Below are 19,213 nucleotides of genomic sequence, written 5' to 3' on the forward strand. Positions count from 1 at the left end.
TCCATTGCTAGGAATCTACTCTACAGAAAAATTAACCCTAGTGGGCAGATGATTATATGCAGAAAGACAATCATGCAGTATTAGTAGTAATACAGAACATCAGAAACAAGAAAATGTCCATCAGTAGGGTAAAATTATGGTTAAATCCATACCAACACTGTATGAAATCATGATGAAGAAATAGAGCTGCCTTTAACTCATCTCTACATATGTATAATATTCTAATAAATATATATAGCTTCAATATTTTCTTTTATCAGGAGACTTTAGAAATAATATGTGGGAGAAAACTTTTAAATTTCCATGAGAAAAATTTAAAGAAATGGGACAGGGAAGAAGGACTTAGAAATTAGAAACAACAGAAGCCCATGAAGAAACCAGAGGCTTGACTACAAAGAGTTGTAACTAGTCCTGGCTGGTGTCGCCCCGTGGTTAGAGTGTCAGCCTGCATACCCAAGGGTTGCTGGTTTGATCTCAGGTCAAGGGCACGTACCTGGGATGCAGGCTTTTGTTTTGTTTGTTTGTTTGTTTTCAATGTATTTTTATTGATTTCAGAGAGGAAGGGAAGGGGAGAGAGAGAATGAATCATGGATCAGCTGCCTCCTGTACTCCCCCACCCTCACCCCAATCCCTGCCCCACTGGGAATCAAGCCCGAAACCCAGGCATGTGACCTGATGGGGAACTGAACCGTGACCTCCTGGTTCATAGGTCGATGTTCAACCACTGAGCCACACCAGCCGGGGGGGCCTGGGTTGCAAGTTTGAACCCTGTCCTGGGTTGGGGCACATGCAGGAGGCGACCAGTCAATGTTTTTCTCTCTCTCTCTCCTCCTCCCTCCCTCCCACCCACTCTCTTAAAAAATCAATGGGAAAATATTCTTGGTTGAGGATTAACAAAAGAAAAAGTGCCATTTGCAACAGCATGGATGGAACTGGAGAGCATTATGCTAAGTGAAATAAGCCAGAAAAAGATAAATACCACATGATCTCACTTATTTGTGGATTATAGAGAACAACATAGACTGATGAACAGGGACAGATCCAAAGACAGAGAAACAGCAATCAGACTATCACTCCCCAGAGGGAAAGTAGGGGCGGGCGGGGGTAAGGGGAAGAGATCAACCAAAGGACTTGTATGCGTGCATATACGCCAAACCAATGGGCATGGACAACAGGGGGATGAAACCATGAGTGGGGGGGGGGGGGGGGGAGGTTGGGGATTAATTGGGGGGGATGAGGACACACTTGCAATACCTTAACCAATAGCCGAAACCGGTTTGGCTCAGCGGATAGAGCGTCGGCCTGCGGACTGGAGGGTCCCAGGTTCGATTCCGGTCAAGGGCATGTACCTGGGTTGCGGGCACATCCCCAGTGGGAGATGTGCAGGAGGCAGCTGATCGATGTCTCTCTCTCATCGATGTTTCTAACTCTCTATCTCTATTCCTTCCTCTCTGTAAAAAATCAATAAAATATATTTTAAAAAAAAATACCTTAACCAATAAAGAAATTAAAGATTAAAAAAAAAAAAGTAACTGAACAATTTAGAAGGCAAGCGATCTAGCTCTAGTTAGTTTGACTCAGTGGATAGAATGCAGGCCTATGGACTGAAGGGTCTCAGGTTCAATTCCCGTCAAGGGCACATGCCTGGGTTATGGGCTCAATCCCCAGTAGAGGGTGTGCAGGAGGCAGCTGATCAATGATTCTCTCACCATTGATGTTTCCATCACCCTCCTCTTCCTTTATCTCTGAAATCAATAAAAATATATCCTATATAATAAAAGCCTAATATGCTAAGTGTCCAACTGTTCATTTGACAGCTCGACCAGTAGCTATGATGCGGCCTACCTGCCTGGACAAGGCACTGGGGACAGATGCTCTGACCAGTAGGTTAGCTTGTTGCTGGGGTCCGGCTGATTGGGACTGAGTGAGACAGCCAGACATGCCCTGGAGCCCTCCTGCAGTCCCTCCCCAGCCCTGATTGTGCACCAGTGGGGTCCCTCGGCCTGGCCTGCACCCTCTCCCAATCTATGACCCCTCGGGGGATGCAGGAGAACTGGTTTTGGCCTGATCCCCGCAGGCCAGGCTGAGGGACCCACAGGTGCACGAATTTGTGCACTGGGCCTCTAGTTTTAAAATAAATAAATAAGTAAAAAATAAAAGGCAAGTGATCTTAAGAATACATATGTGTAACATGACCAAGTGTTAATACCTCTAACTGATAAGAAACCATAAAAACCCTATTCAATGGTGAAAGGACATAAAGACATTTCATAACACAACACACAAAATTTTCTACCTCTGTGGAAACGGGAAAAATACTCATTAAATACGGCAACCTTTTGCTTATTAAATTAGCTACCTGTCAAGTGGAAGCTGGAGCATACAGCAAAACAGTGTACAGCACTAAACTGCTGGATAACCTGAACATGCCTTCTGGAAAACAATCTGGCAACAGATCTAAAGATTTTCAAAATGTTCATACATGCCCTACCCGGTGTGGCTCACTGGATAGTGTCGGCCTGTGGACTAAAGGGTCCCAGGTTCAATTCTGGCCAAGGGCACATGCCCGGGTTTCAGGCTAGACCCCCCCAGTTGGGGGCGTGCAGGAGGCAGCCAATTAATGATTCATCATTGACGTTTCTATCTCTCTCCCTTCCTCTCTGAAATCAATAAAAATATGTATGTTAAAAAAATGTTCATGCATAAGACCCAGTAATTTCCCTTTGGGGACTCTGGAAATAATCCCCAATATAGGAGAATATTATAAACATGGAAATTCATCTCAAATTACTTATGAGGGGGGAAAAATCTTTTTTATTGATTTTAGAGAGGGAGAATGAGAGAGGGATAGAAACATCAATGATGAGAGAGAATCATGGATTGACTGCCTCCTGCACACCCCCTACTAGGGATCAAGCCCACAACCCAGGCATGTGCCCTGACCAGGATTCAACTGTGACTTCCTGGTTCATAGGTCGACACTCAACCTCTGAGCCATGCTGGCCAGGCAGAAAAAAAAATTTAAACCAACTTTGCGAATGGTAAGGAGTTGGTATGTCTGTAATCTATTCCATGAATAAGCATCCAATTTAAAAATTTTGAAGACCATGCAGAGAGAAAACGAATATCAGAACAATGCCAGGCACTGTTCTCCGAGTACCTTATGTGTATTAACTCACTTAATAATACTGTTAGAAAACTATTAATGGCATAAAGCAGTGGTTCTAGAGATTGGTTTTTCTTTTAAGTCAGAAGTGATTGACAATTTTATGAAAGCTAATGATCCTGATATTTTCTACAAAAATTCACTACAACATTTTGAACACAACTTCAGAAGTTTCATAAGTCCTAGGCTGAAAAGCCCGACATTCAGTATGTTAAAAAAATAGGCGCACAAACAATATGAAGGCAATGCAGCCAGATGGAACCCTTTCCCCAGGGAGGTTAAAATTTTGCACTTAGTGGAAGATAAGGAATATGTGGTGCAGTTGGGAAGGACCTTTGTACAAGCTCCCAAAATGGGGGGTGGAGGAGAACCAGGAGAGTTTTAAGTCAGCAAGCCTGAGGTCCAATCCAAGCTTTGATAACTACTGTTTATACCACATATAATACTGGGCAAGTCAGGCTTAGTTCCCTCGTGTGTAAAACGCCAATGTTCTTCACAAGACTGCTATAATCTATAATAATAAATCATAATATGCTAATTAGACTGGACAGCCAAACAACCTTCCAGACGTTCTTCCAGATGAAGCCGCAGCGGCAGAGGCCGAGGCAGAGGTGGTTAGGAGCGATCAGGCAGGCAAGTGGTTAGGGGCGATCAGGCAGGCAGGCAGGTAGGCCAGCGGTTAGGAGCCAGCGGTCCTGGATCCCTGCAGGATCCAGCCTAAACCAGCAGTTGGACATCCCCCAAGGGGTCCCAGATTGGGAGAGGGTGCAGGCCGGGGTGAGGGAACCCCCCCACCACCCCATGCACGAATTTTGTGTACTGGGTCTCTAGTGAATACATACAAAAGGCGACCTATAGCCCTAGCCCAGTGGTCGGCAAACTGCGGCTCGCGACACACATGCGGCTCTTTGGCTCCTTGAGTGTGGCCACGAAATTTCAATCGCACTGTACGTGCGCGCCCGCACATGGTATTTTGTGGAAGAGCCACACTCAAGGGGCCGCAGTTTGCCGACCACTGCCCTAGCCAGTATGGCACAGTGGATAAAGTGTTGGCCTGCAGACAGAAGGATCCCCGGTTCAATTCCGCTGAAGGACACATGCCTGGGTTTCAGGCCCAATCCCCAGTAGAGGGCGTGCAGGAGGTAGCAGATCAATGATTCTCTCTCATCATTAATGTTTCTATCTCTCTCTCCCTCTCTGAAATCAATAAAAATACATTAAAAACACACACACAAAAGGTGACCTATACATGAGCCTCTCCCTATGTGATTATTTAATAACTTAAAAATTAGCATAATCAATGCCAAAGTCATCTTTTTTGTTTGTTTTAATCCTCACCCGAGGATATTTTTCCATTGATCTTTTAGAGAAAATGGAAGAGAGAGGAAAAGACAGAGAGAAACATCAATGCGAGTGAGAGAAACACATCGATTGGTCGCCTCCTGCACACGCCCTGACCAGGGCCCTGGCCAGGGAGGAGCCTGCAACCAAGGTACGTGCCCCCCGACCGGAATTGAACCCAGGACCCTTTGGTCTGCAGGCCAACGCTCTATACACTGAGCCAAATCAGCTAGGGCCAAAATCATCTTAAAAGTAAACAAACTTGCTAACATTTTCCCTGAATCTCAACATAAATGAGCCTGTTCAACAAAAGTAGAGAAAGTCCGAGGGAGAAAACCAAGATGCCGGCATAGGTAAACACCGGAAATTGCTGCCTCACACAACCACTTCAAAAAAACAACTAAAAGACAAAACGGACATCATCCAGAACCACAGGAAGGCTGGCCGAGTGGAAATTCTACAACTAGAAGGAAAGAGAAAAGCACACTGAGACTCAGAGGAGGTGCGGAAGTAAAGTGCAGAGGTACGGAGGCGCACGCGGAAAGGGCTGGCAACTAAGGACACGGTTGTCTTTTTCAATCGGGAGGGAGACACAAGCTCCCAACTGCTCTGAACTCCAGTTCCGGGCGAGTCTCTGGGGACCCAGACTCACATGGAGAGAAACTGGACTGTCTGGCATCGGGCAGAACTCGAGGGCGGCTTTCTCTCAGAGATGCTTGCAGCGATTGCCGCGGAACAGTGAGACCCGGGTCCTCTTAGGGCAGGGCTGAGTATCAGCCATAGCTGTTTGCTCTACCCTGTTGATTCCCTGAGACCCCGCCCCACCCAAGCTGTGCACAGAGGCTTTTGCATACGAATGCCCTGCCCCTTTGCAATCTAAAATTACCTAACAAACTGCAGCTGGGTCAGAGAGACCCAGAACATCCAAAAAGAAGGCCCAAGGCCCCACAGCAGCTTGCATTGCTTCACAGCTGGGCCTCATCTAGGGACCTCCAAACACCAAACAAAGAAAAGGAATCTGCATATCTCTCCGTAGCCCCTGCTGGGTAGCCTCAGGCAGAGGCTAAATTAGCACCTCCTTAGAGATCCAAGAGCCAGTGTACCCAGTGGTCAGAGTAGGACCATCCAGATTACAACTCCTCAGATCCATAAGGGACACACTCAGGGGGCAGACTCAGTGAGCACCAAAGCCCCACTGAAGCAAGTCTTGCCCCAGAAGGGTGTCTCCAGCACAGAAGTTCTCCCACTGCAGACACAGCTGATTCTCACAGCCAATTGGCCTGGAGGTCAATTCCTCCCAGTGATACCTACAACAATCAAGGCTTAACTACAACAAGACTGTGCACAAAGCCCACAAAGGAGTGTACCAAGAGTGTCCACCTCAGGTAACTGGGGAGGCTGAGCCACTGGGCCCTGTAGGACACCTAGCACACAAAGCCACTCTATCAACACAGGGAAGCAGCCAAAATTCGGAGACAAAGAAACAGGTCACAAATGACAGAAATGGAGGAAAGCAAACTACTGGATATAGAGTTCAAAACCATGGTTATAAGGTTTTTCAAGAATTTTCTAGAAACTGCCGATAAATTTAGTGAGACCCTCGAGGATACAAAAAAGGACCAACTAGAAATTAAGCATACACTGACTGAAATAAAAAATATTCTACAGAGACCCAACAGCAGACTAGAGGATCGCAAGAATCAAGTCAAAGATTTGAAATACGAAGAAGCAAAAAACGCCCAATCGGAAAAACAAAATGAAAAAAGAATCCAAAAATATGAAGATAGTGTAAGGAGCCTCTGGGACAGCTTCAAGCGTACCAACATCCAAATTATAGGGGTGCCAGAAGAAGAAAGAGAGCAAGATATTGAAAACCTATTTGAAGAAATAATGACAGAAAACTTCCCCTACCTGGTGAAAGAAATAGACTTACAAGTCCAGGATGCGCAGAGAACCCCAAACAAAAGGAATCCAAAGAGAACCACACCAAGACACATCATAATTAAAATGCCAAGAGCAAAAGACAAGGAGAGAGTCTTAAAAGCAGCAAGAGAAAAACAGTTCGTTACCTACAAGGGAGTACCCACAGGACTGTCAGCTGATTTCTCAACAGAAACTATGCAGGCCAGAAGGGAGTGCCAAGAAATATTCAAAATGATGAATAGCAAGAACCTACAACCAAGATTACTTTACCCAGCAAAGCTATCATTCAGAATTGAAGGTCAGATAAAGAGCTTCACAGATAAGAAAAAGCTAAAGGAGTTCATCACCACCAAACCAGTATTATATGAAATGCTGAAAGGTATCCTTTAAGAAGATAATTTGATGAACAGAATAAAATGGTGAATATAATAGAATCAGGGACATAGAAAGGGAGTGGTCTGACAATTCTCAGGGGGGAAGGGGTGTGGGGGGTGCAGGAAGAGACTGGACAAAAATCATACACCTATGGATGAGGACAGTGGCAGGAGTAAGGGCAGAAGGTGGGGTGGGAACTGGGTGGAGGGGAGCTATGGGGGAAAAAAAGAGGAACAACTGTAATAATCTGAACAATAAAGATTTAATTTTTAAAAAAAAAGTAGAGAAAGTCCAATAGTCATCCTGATTTACCAGGGGGCAATGAAGCCCCTCCCCTTCCCTAGAAGTAGATAAATGGCCATCTATGAAGGTAGCCTTCCTTCCTACAAAGGTAACCAATGTCAGGCTGCTGCTCCACTTAAAATCCTATCCTATATAATGAAAGGCTAATATGCTAAGTGTCCAGTCGACCATTCAACCAATCAAAGCGTAATATGCTAATGATATGCTAAGGCCACTCAACCACTTGCTATGACGTGCACTGACCACCAGGGGGCAGACAGTCAACTGGTAGGTTAGCTTGCTGTTGGGGTCCAGCAGATCAGGCCTAGGAAAGACAGGCCGGACACACACTGGAGCCCTCCTGCTGTCCCTCCCCAGCTGGCCAACCTCCCCCGTCCCTCCCCAGCCCCGATCATGCACTGGTGGGGTCCTTCAGCCTGGCCTGCGCCTTCTCACAATCTGGAATCCCTTGGGGGATGTCAGAGAGCCGGTTTCGGCCCAATCCCGCAGGCCAGGCCGAGGGACTGTAGGGTAATATAAAGCACTGTGGCGGTGTCAGACCTGTGCGGAATGTTTGGTCTATACTCCCTGAGACCACTCTGCCCCTGGGTGACAGAGCATGGGCTGCAGCAGACCACACTCACACTAGCAACTTGTCCAGCCCCAGAGAGATCTCGAAGTGATTCAAACCTGCAGACACTTCGTGTAGAGAGCTGTTTTGTTTTCACTCTAGTCAGGATTAATCAAGAGGCTAGTACACTGCATTCAAGCAAAGAATTTTCACTGACACCTCCCCTCACCAACCGGGCAAGATAGAGCCATGCAACAGGCAGCCCCTCCACGGCACCTCATCGCCCCCTTGAAAAGCTTGTGGGGGACCCATGGGCCTTCGTCCTGGTGCCTGAAGCACAATCACGTGCAGTACACGTATGAGGGAGACAGCTGGAGGCACCTCCTCACATCAAAATGGGATCTTCAGGGTCATGGCTCAGAAATCCACCTTTCCTTCGGTAGAAAAGCAGCATGCGTGACTTTAGTTTTCCTTTCTTAATGTTTATTGTTGAAAGTGTTACATATGTCCCCTCCTTCCCCCGCCTGACCTCTTCTAGCCCACCCCCACCGTTTTCTTTTACAGTCAATTTTTCAAGATTTAATATTCTACTGAGAACAAATTCCACTTTGGATTACAAACTAACTTTCCTTCAAAGTATAGAGTAAAAAACACTTTACCCCATAAAGTGTTCTGGATCCCACCTGGTCCGATCCCACCTGCTGTGACAGCCGTTACAGCTCTGCGCCTGCCTGCGGGGACCCATGCCTGCTTTCCACAGGCTGATGGGAACTTGCGAGCTGGAGGCACCTTTGAACTGCAGAATGGAGCTGCCTCTTAGGAGATTAGGCTCCGAGTTACCATCAAGTAGGTGAAAATGGCACAGATTCCAAATCAACCTAGAAAAGCACCTCAGGAAAACTGCCCACTGGAGACCAACAACAAATTCATCTCATAGGCTCAAAACCAGTTTTCCTCCACTGTTCAGTAACCCCTCCCGAGCTGTCGAGCACTCAGAGTTGTTGGGTTGTGTACAGAAGTCATGTTCAATTTAAAACCTGGGAACAATGCTTAACACAGTCATATTTTCACACTGGGAATCAAAGTAACACCCATCTCTCGCTTCCTCCAGGGCACAAGTATGAGAGTGATGACCATGACCCTATAGAGGTCTAGCTTAGTCCTGGGGAGCTCCAGTGTACCCCTGTCAACCCGGCATAATGTTTAATAGGCCCCTGTTCCCTCTTAAAAGTAGCCTGGACTAGCCTACTACCAATGAACTCACTCCCACGCCCTATAGTCAACTCGCAACAAATCTGGGCTGGGCTGTGACTCATGTTAACCAAGGAAATGTCAGAGTGATAATGTGCCAGTTCTGGGCCTACACTGTGAAAGGACTAGCAATTCTGCTTCCTCCTGCTTGGAATGCTTGCTTTGGGGAGCCCTGAGCCACTGTGTGAGGAATCTAACTCCCCAATGGAGACCGCTCCCACCGGAAAGAGACTAGGCCCTGAGACTACAGGGGGAGAAATAGGCCCAGCTGCCCCAGCATCTCGGCGCAGCCCCCAGATGATACCGCCAGACCACAGCCAATGACACTCACAGAAAGCCCAGCGGAATGGCTCTCCAGCTGAACAAGAAACATGGAATAACAGTTGTCATTTTAAGACATGAAACCCAAGTGCTTTGCTACACTTTCCTCTGTGAGAGGAAGGGCTCCTGTAACTTCATGGGAGAGTTCAGAGGTGGTGGGGTTGGTGGAGAACTTAGTCACAAAGGGCAAGTCCTCTGCAGTGGCCATCCCCACACTCTAATCTTCTGGACAAAGAACGGGCCTCCGTCCGACGCAGGCACCTACCAGGTCTGACCTAGGAAGACATGCGGAGGCTACCGCTGAGCAAGGCTTGTGGTTTAGTTATTTTTGCACTGATTTTATTTATTTATTCCTCACTTTGAGAGGTTGCTTTGTATTGAGGATGTGCTAGGCAGCCGCTTTAAGTATTTAACACTATTATATGGGGTTAAACAGCCTGCCCAAAACTCCTAAGTTCCTGCATGACACAAACAGATGACCTCTCTATATCTAGGTGGCATATCATGTAAAAATAGTCAAGAGTATATAGGATCTAGATCAAGTTATTCCAAGTTGGGTTCTGCCACTTACCAACTGAGACCTCAGGCAAGTTGTTTAAGCTCTCTAAATCTCAGTTTCACAGTCTGTACAATGGGGATGATGCCTCTTGTGTTGTAGGATTGTTATGAGGATTAAATAAGATCATCTTTGTAAAGCTCTTCAGCACAGAGCTGGTACACACACACACATACACACACACACACACACACACACACACACACACGGAGCCAGAAGGAAAGGAGGTGAGGTGGCTGACAAGGCGCCTTCAGAACTATAAAACGCCTATCTATAAAAAACATATAACAGGCATCTGTAAGCCAATAAAGGTATTCACTGATGAGAGTTGCAGGCTAGAAACCTATAGTTTATAAACTCCATGGGAAGAGTTCCTGTCCATGTTTTTAAACAATCAGAAAGTTGTTACTGAGAGACACATTGTCACCAGGCACTATTCTGGAAGCTGGGGTATAAAAGGCAACAAAATTAAAAGCCCTCACCTCAGAGCTTACCTTATAGCTGGAGAAGTTAAACAAGATCAATAAGGAAGTATGTTGGCTAATGATAAGAGTGAGGAAAAAAATGAAGTGAGGAAGGGAACAGGAAACACCAGGGATGCAGCTGAAACTTTTAGATAGATTGACCCTAAAAATCCTCACTGCGCATGTGACATTTCACCGCGAGGGAGAGCAGACAGACCATGAGCCGGTGTAAGAGGAGAGGAGCAAACAAGCACTGCAGGCACAAGAAAAGGACATCTCCCTGGTCAAGACCAGCAAGCAGATCCCTGTGACGGGAGTGGGAAAGGGGAGGGCGGCTGGAGCTGAGGTCAGGGGTCACAGGGACCAGATCTTGCTGGAACTAAATGCATTTTGTTCGAGATGTCAAGGAAGACAGAGCTTTGTGATGGTATGAGTCAACATGACCAAGTCACACAGCATGACAGTGTGCCGAGATCCTGGTCAAATATCCTGAGTGCTTCTGTGCGGATGTTTCTGGGTGAGATTAACATTTGAATTGGGAGACGGAGTAAAATAAATTGCCCCCCATCATGTGGGTGGCCCCCATCCAATCGGCTGGAACAGGGGACCTTCTAGTCCGCAGGCCTTTGGCCATGGACTAGCATCACACCATTATCTCTAGGCACCTCCAGCTTACTGCCTGCACGTCTTGGGACTGCTCAGCCTCCAGTCACATGAGCCAAACCTCCTATAATATGTGCACATGTATGTGTGTGTTATGTGTATATGCTATCAGTTCTGTTTCCCTGGAGAGCTGTCTAGCCAGTTCTCAGGGGGAGTGACTTACTGGGTCTCTTGGGGTAAATAGGTCGAGTAAGGTGAGGACTTCCAGCTGACCATTGGTTTAGCAATATGGAGGTCACTGGTGACCTTATGAAAGATTCCGGAGAAGCTGGGGGCAAAGCCTGAGGGGCATGTGTTCGAGAGAGAAAAGAAACAGAAAGCAGGATATAGACAGTTACCAAGAGGGATTTTTAAAACAAGGGAGAAATAACAGCCTATTTATATGCTGTTGAGAATACAACAGAGAAGAAAAGCTCAATGAGACAAATAAAGGGTGAAAGAGTGGTATCTTCAAGTAAACAGAAGGCAACAGGGTCTAATGCGCATGCAGAGTCGGCCTCAGCTGGAAGCATAAACAGCTACAGGAGGTCAGGCAGAGGATTAGGCACAGAAGTGGAAGGGGCGCGGAGATGGGGAGGGGGCGTGGATGGCAGCGGGAGCCTGTGGAAGTTTCCTCCCAACTGTTGCCATGTCCCCCAGTGAAATAAAGGATGCGGAGAGAAGAACTGAAGGTTTAAAGTGAGATATTTAAATGCTGTCAAGGTGAATAAGTGCAGCAGTGAAACAGAATGTGGTAGATGGGCCGCCTGACTTTGGTGATCACCACTTTGCAGTCAGCATGGTTTCTCCAGGCACAGTCCGCTGTACACATGCCAGTCGAGGCAAAGACTAAGCAAAGGCTGGATTAACAGGCTGTAACAGATGCAGTCCATGCACCTCCCCCAAATCCACTCAACTTGCCTGCTGCTCTGCTGCCCAGCTGGAGCAGCCCCCCAAGGCCTAGCAAAAGCTGTAAGCCCGCATGATCATAAGCCCAGCCCACCACATGTGCCTCCTTCTCCTGTGCCACCAGCTGTCTCTGCCTCCCCCAGGGGAGAAGGCTGGGCTCTGGTGGCCTTCCTTGTGCCCACTATGGCAGAAGCCACAGCAGCTCCAATGCTCAAATTCAGCTGCTTCTCCAGCAGCTGCCTAGAGAGGCCAAGTGACAAACCCCAAAGCACAGAATAGTTAAGGCTCTGTGGGCACCTTTGACCATTAAGCGACAGGAAGTGGGAAGGAACCAACAAATTTCTCAGCTGTCCTCCTCACATACCTACCCCCGGGAGAGTCCTAGAATTCTTATATGCTGCTAGTAGGAATGTACAATTTGGGAGTTTGCAGCTTCTTAAAAAATTAAGCATACAACTACTATATGATTCCATTCCTGAGTATTTACTCAAGAGAAAAGGAAATGTATGGTCACGCAAAGATTGTACAGAGATATTCATAGCAGCTTCTATTTGTTGTAACCAGACAATAGAAATAACCCTAATATCCAACAAGAGGTAAATGAATAAAAAAATTCTGGTGTACCCATACATTGTAACACTCTGCTCAGCAACAAAAAGGGAAAATCAATTGATACATGTACAGTGAAGGGAGTCTCAAAATAACTATACTAAATGAAAGAAGCCAGACAAGTAGTACATAATTTAAGATTCCATTTATATAAAGCTCTAGAGACAACGCAAACTAATCTATAGCAAGAGGAAGCAGATAGATCAGTGGCTGCTTGGGAGGAGCATGTTGGAGGAATTACAAAAGGACACGAGAAAACTTTTGGGAGTGATGGATATATTCAGTATTTTATAGTGATAATTTCACAGGTATCAAAACTAATCTTCTATAACAATAAAAGTGTAATATGCTAATTAGACCAGACGTCCTTCCTGACGACCTTCTGGACAAAGCTGGGGCTATGAGGGAAGCCTGGGTCCCGGGTGCCTGCCGGCGGCCAGAGAGAAGCTGGTGCCGGCAGCTTGGGGAAGGAAGGCCTACTCTTGCACGAATTTCGTGCATTGGGCCTCTAGTCAAACTATAAACTTTAAATATGACAGTCTATTGAATGTCAATTATACCTCAACAAAGCTTTTTTTTAATGCAACATATGAATCATGTTTGAATCCTGATCTAAACAAACCAACTGTTTAAAAATAGCAGACTGGAGCCCGGCCAGCATAGTTCAGTGGTTAAGCATCAACCTATGAACCGGGAGGTCACATTCGATACCGGTCAGGGCACATGCCCAGTTTGGGGGCTCGTTCCTGAGTAGGGGGTGTGCCAGAGACAGCCAATCCATGATTCTCTCTCATCACTGATGTTTCTCTCTCCCTCTCCCTTCCTCTCTCTGACATCAATATAAATATATTTAAAACATTTTTTTAAATTAAAAAAAAGTTGACTGGAGATTTAATTATACTAGGGCAGTGGTCGGCAAACCGTGGCTCGCAAGCCACATGCGGCTCTTTGGCCCCTTGAGTGTGGCTCTTCCACAAAATACCACGTGCAGGTGCGAACATACAGTGTGATTGAAACTTCGTGGCCCATGCGCAGAAGTCGGTTTCGGCCTGGGCGAGTCTATTTTGAAGAAGTGGCATTAGAAGAAGTGGGGGGTGGACATATAGAGAGGATGAACGAAAGGAGATAGATGAAACAAGTACACAAGACGAGTGCGGGTGGGAGAGTTGGAAGGGATCGACCTCAGCGAACGTACCTCAATCAGATTGAGGACGTTTTTAGCAAAGGCCAGCTTAGGAGAACCCTAATTAAGTTAATAACAATGTACCTACCTATATAGTTTAAGTTTAAAAAATTTGGCTCTCAAAAGAAATTTCAATGGTTGTACTGTTGATATTTGGCTCTGTTGACTAATGAGTTTGCTGACCACTGCACTAGGGGATAAATATTAACTTTATTTATTTATTTTATGGAGCGCTTCACGAATATGCATGTCATCCTTGCCAGGGGCCATGCTAATCTTCTCTGCACCATTCCAATTTTAATGTACGTGCTGCTAAAGCGAGCAGAATATTAATTTTATTTAACTGTGATGTTTGTGCTTAGATTTTTTGTTAATGTTCATTTTTATATAAGACTTTATTTTTTAGAGCAATTTCAGGTTTACAGCAAAATCGAGGAAGGCAGAAAGATTTCCCATCCATCCTCTGCCCCCAGACATGGACAGTGTCACTCATTACCAACACCCCTCACCAGAATGCAACATTTCTCACAAATGAGGAACCTACATTGATACATCATAATCACACAAAGCCTACAGCATACCGTAGCATTCACTTTTGGTGTTGTACATGCTATGGGTTTGGACAAATAAATAATGCCACGTATCCCATCACTATAGCATCCATCCATCATACAGAGTATTTTCATTGCCCTGAAATTCCTCTGTGCTCCACCCATACATCCCATCCCTTCCTCCTACTCTAAACCCTGGCAACCACTGATCTTTTCACTGCCCACATAGCTTTGCCTTTTTCAGAATGTTATATAGCTGGGATCATACAGTATTTAGCTAGATTGTTAAGTCATATACTTAGAGATGGATAGGTAGGTATCAAGATAATCTTCATCGAGAAGGTAACATCTGAGCAAAGATTTGAAAGAAGTGAAGGAGATAGTCAGAAAAGTAATGCAAGACCAGGCCTGCAGGGGAGGACAGTTGCGGGGGACCAGCCCTGCAAGGCCGGCAGGGGAGGGCAGTTGGGAGGGTGACTGGGCCAGCAGGGGAGGGCAGTTGGGGGAGACCGGGCCAGCAGGGGAGGGCAGTTGGGGGCGATCGGGCCAGCAGGGAGGGCAGTAAGGCATCGATCAGGCTGGCAGGGGAGTGGTTAGGGGGTGATCAGGCCGGCAGGCAAAAGTAGTTAGGGGCAATCAGGCAGGCAAGCGGTTGGGAGCCAGCAGTCCCGGATTGTGAGAGGGATGTTCGACTGCCGGTTTAGGCCCAGTCCCCCAAGGGGTCCCAGATTGGAGAGGATGCATGAGTTTTGTGCACCAGGCCTCTAGTATCCTATAACAGGAAAATCTGTGTTCTTAAATCACCAGCAGTATACGCAGTCCACCATTTCCTCACATGAGTTCCTAAAAACACGTACAAAACTGGAATATGTTGCCTGGCCAACATGGCTCAGGGATTGAGCGTCTACCTATGAACCAGGAGGCTGAGGTTCGATTCCAGGTCAGGGCACATGCCCAGGTGGCAGGGGGTGGGGGGGGGACAGTCAATGCTTCTCTCTCCTCACTGATGTTTTTGTTCCTCTTTCCCTCTCCCTTTCTCTCTCTGAAATCAATACTATTTTTTTTAAAAAACAAGGCAACAGACATGTATTAAGGGTAATTATGTTCCCAAAAAGCTAAAAACTGTAAACCAATTACATCGCGTCTTGCTTTTCCAGGGTATAGTTCCAATTTCATACACGTTCTTAAACTGCTGGTTTTTTTCCCTTCACAATTAAACAGTCAACCAACAAATGTGTCCAACAGAGGTAGAAACAGCATGCTTTTAGAATGTTGAATTAATTACTGTTAGCTCCATCTCAACTGCATTAAAGTCTGTAGAACCTACACTTCACTTTGCCACTGCCACTTGCTCTTAATAAGGCAGAAAAGTGTCATTTTAAAATTTTTTACATCAATAAGACTCTTACTTTAAAAATTATCTAGAAACTCAACAGGCAAGACTAAATAAAAGCTCAGCTACTCTAGTTTATACCTGCTTCAGCAGGGTAAGGGGCCTGCATCCCCACCCCTAACCTCTCAGCTCTGCTGACAGTGGTGTGCAAAAAACAGCAACACCATGGAAACTGACCTGTTGCTAAGCAAGGAGAACACCAAGCAAGGCTCAAAACCATAGTTCACCAGTCGATATATAAAACTCTGATTCAGTTTAGAGCATCAATATATGGCATATAAAAAGCACCAGATGTTCAAAAAAAGGCATCTAGCTGAAAATGACTAGAAAATAACAGAAATTTCTATAAGAAATACTTCAACAGGAAATACATACACATTCAAACACACAAATACTCATTTTACTACACTGCAGCAAGATGGAGGTCCAAGGCAGTCCAAGAATGAGACATTTCTATTAAATTACACTTTCTGCAGAAGTACATTAATTAGAAGTAATCATTTTTAAATAATTTACTTTTTAAAGAATAGTTAATTAATTTTTTAAATACTATCCTCCTTTGGAAAATTCTAGGCTAAAATTATCAGATTTCAATGAGTGGGGTAGATCAGACTGAGCACTGCATCACAAATACTGAAATGATCAGTGGCTATATAAAAACATAAAATGTGCCCTAGCCGGTTTGGCTCAGTGGATAGTGTCGGCCTGTGAACTGAAAGGTCCCAGGTTCGATTCAGGTCAAGGGCACATGCCCGGGTTGTGGATCCACAGTGGGGGGCTTGTAGGAGGCAGCCGGTAAATGATTCTCTCTCATCATTGATGTTTCTATCTCTCTCTCCCTCTTCCTTCCTCTCTGAAATCAATACAAATATATTTAAAAAAAACAAAACACACAAAATGTGAGCCTTGGCTGGAGTGGTTCAGTGGTTAGAGCATTAGCCCAAGAACCGAAGGATGGAGAATTCGATTACAGATCAAGGGCACGAACCTGGGTTGCAGGCTCGATCCCCAGCCCCAGGTGGTGTGCATGAGGGAGGCAACCAGTCAATGTGTCTCTCCCCTTCTCTCTTCTTCTCTCTTTCCCCCTCCACCCCTCTCACTTTCACTCCCTCTCAAAAAAAGGAAAAAATATTCTCGAGTGAGAATTAACAACAAAAAAAGCTTGGGACCTGGCTGGCTCAGTTGGCTGAGTGTCATCCCATATACGAAAGGTTGCTGGTTCAATTACCGGGCAGGGCACATACCCAGGTTACAGGTTCAGTCCTGATGGGGCATGGGAGGCAGTCAATCGATGTTTCTCTCTCTAAAATCAATAAAAACATATCCTCGGGTGAGGATAAAAAAACAAAAAACTTAAAAACATAAAACTTGGTATTCTAGTTTCAAAAAGCATTATTATTCTATTTACAGAATGTTCCCATGAACATACAACCCACATTTAAGAAACCTAAAAGACATAACAACTTCAAGGAAAAAACAAATAGGTTAGAGGTAACATGAATACCTATCACACCTACATCCATTCTGAAGGCTCTGACCACCTCACCGACTTCCTCTACTCTTTACCCTCCACAGCATTTACACTTGTGAATCTCTTGTTCATATAATTCTTTTTTGTCATCTGCTTCTCAGAGGATACAAACGAACGATCACAGGAATAACATCAATCACCTTCAAAGCAGGAAGGAGAGAGTGAAGGAATCAGCTTCAGCTGCACCTGAAGCAAATACAGTGGGGCCTTGACTTACGAGTGTCCCGACTAATGAGTTTTTCGAGATACGAGCCCTCTCTGCGCCGATTTTTTGCTTTGAGTTGCGAGCTAAAATTCGGGTTACAAGCCAGCTTTAGATACCCCACCGCTAGTTGGCGCAGCGAACGCCACAACATCAGCCCAGCATCACGTGTCTCACTCGTTCACTTTTTGATTTGACATACGAGTAATTTGAGTCACAAGCTCCGTCACGGAACGAATTAAACTCATAAGTCAAGGCCCCACTGTATGGCCAAATAGTAAGTGTTTCATCACATTGGTGGCCACAGAACTGTATGTGTTATTTTCTGTTCTATTTGAACATTTTTAAAATATTTTTTTATGGCCCTAACCGGTTTGGCTCATTGGATAGAGCGTCGGCCTGCAGACTGGGGGGTCCCGGGTTCGATTCTGGTCAAGGGCATGTACCTTGGTTGTGGGCACATCCCCAGTAGGGGGTGTGCAGGAGGCAGCTGATCGATGTTTCTCTCTCATCGATGTTTCTAACTCTCTATCCCTCTCCTTTCCTCTCTGTAAAAAATCAATAAAATATATTTTTTAAAAATATTTTTTTATGGATTTCAGAGAGGATGGGATAGGGAGAGATAGAAACATAATGATGTGAGAGAATCATTGGTCAGCTGCCGCCTGCATCAATGTGCCTCTCTCACATTGATGTTTCATTCTCTGTCTCTCTCTTCCCTCCTTCCTCCCTCCCTCCCACTCGCTCTAAAAATCAATGGAAAAAAATATCCTTGGGTAAGAATGAACCAATAAGTAAATAAATAAATTTATGAACACATATGATTGTTCCCAATTACTGCACCCAGTACCAAGGCTCTGAAACATCTAGCAATGAAAGATTGAAGTTTGCCCTCATCATGGCCTCAAGTCTCCCTTGAAATATTTTTAATACTTAGGTACTGAAAGACAGACATACAAGTCACTTTATCCCTCTAGGTCTCATTTTCCATGTCTAGAGCACAAGAAGGTTGGGTTATATGGACATTATAATTTTCTCTCTCAATACTTTGAGGAGAGGAAACGAGAAATTTCAAAGAGTTGGGTCTGGTGTGCAATTTTTATTAAGATCCACACATTTAAAGAAATTGACTAATTTGAAAAATTAGTTTTAGGGTTTTAATAACTTTTATGTTATTTTATGTTATTTTAAAATATTTATTTCTTGCTGGGGTCCAACCCCAGCGGGTCCAGGGGTTCCCAAAGGTGTGGATGGAGTCGGTAAAGAAGGAAGGACACGGAGCCAGCATTCAGTTGATCAGCATAGCCAGGTTCCTCTAGCCAGGATCTCCAGCCAAGTTCTGGTCTCCAGCAAAGTTCTGGTTAGGATCCAGCCAAGTTCTGGTCAGGATCTCCAGCCAGGTTCTGTAGCCATGTTCTCTTGCTAGGTTCTCCATCCAGCTTCTCCAGCCAGTTCTCCAGCCAGGTTCTAGCCAGGTTCGGTTGCCATGTTCTGTCTAGGTTCTCCAGCCAAGATCTGTAGCCAGGTTCTGTCCAGGATCTTTTGCCATGTTCTCTCGCTAGGTTCTGTCTCTAGGTTCTGTCTAGGATCTCCAGCCAAGTCCTGTCTCTTGGTTCTCTCTCTAGGTTCTCTGTAGGATCTCCAGCCAAGTCCTGTCTCTAGGTTCTTCAGCCAGGTTCTCCCGCTAGGTTCTGTCTCTAGGTTCTGTGTTCTCTGGCTAGGTTCTGGTTAGGATCTGGTTAGGATCTGATGAGGATCTGAAGAGGATCTGATGAGGATCTGATGTTTATTGTCTTGTTACATCCGTATTTATACCAGCCAATTTTAATCCTGTCAATTTCTATTACAAAGGTTAGGGCGTTTCTTATCTCCATTCCAGGGAGTAAAGATTATGTAGCTTAACTACCCACCTGGCACTTAATTAAGGGGTTGTATCCCCTCCC

General features: G+C 45.4%; 1 protein-coding gene and 1 non-coding gene across 3 annotated transcripts in view; both read right to left on the reverse strand.

Moving 5' to 3' along the window:
* The window catches only part of RCOR1 (REST corepressor 1), a 116,509-nt gene that overhangs the window by 90,532 nt on the left and 6,764 nt on the right, over positions 1-19,213 (reverse strand). The gene's annotated exons all lie outside the window — the stretch shown is intronic.
* On the reverse strand, positions 13,813-13,918 carry LOC139000226 (U6 spliceosomal RNA). Its single transcript, XR_011469549.1, has one exon. It is a non-coding gene; the product is annotated as a U6 spliceosomal RNA (small nuclear RNA).

The sequence above is a fragment of the Myotis yumanensis genome, unplaced genomic scaffold (genome assembly GCF_028538775.1).
Source record: "Myotis yumanensis isolate MYYU_CA2020_CCGP unplaced genomic scaffold, mMyoYum1.0.hap1 SCAF_1, whole genome shotgun sequence".
NCBI lineage: Eukaryota > Metazoa > Chordata > Mammalia > Chiroptera > Vespertilionidae > Myotis > Myotis yumanensis.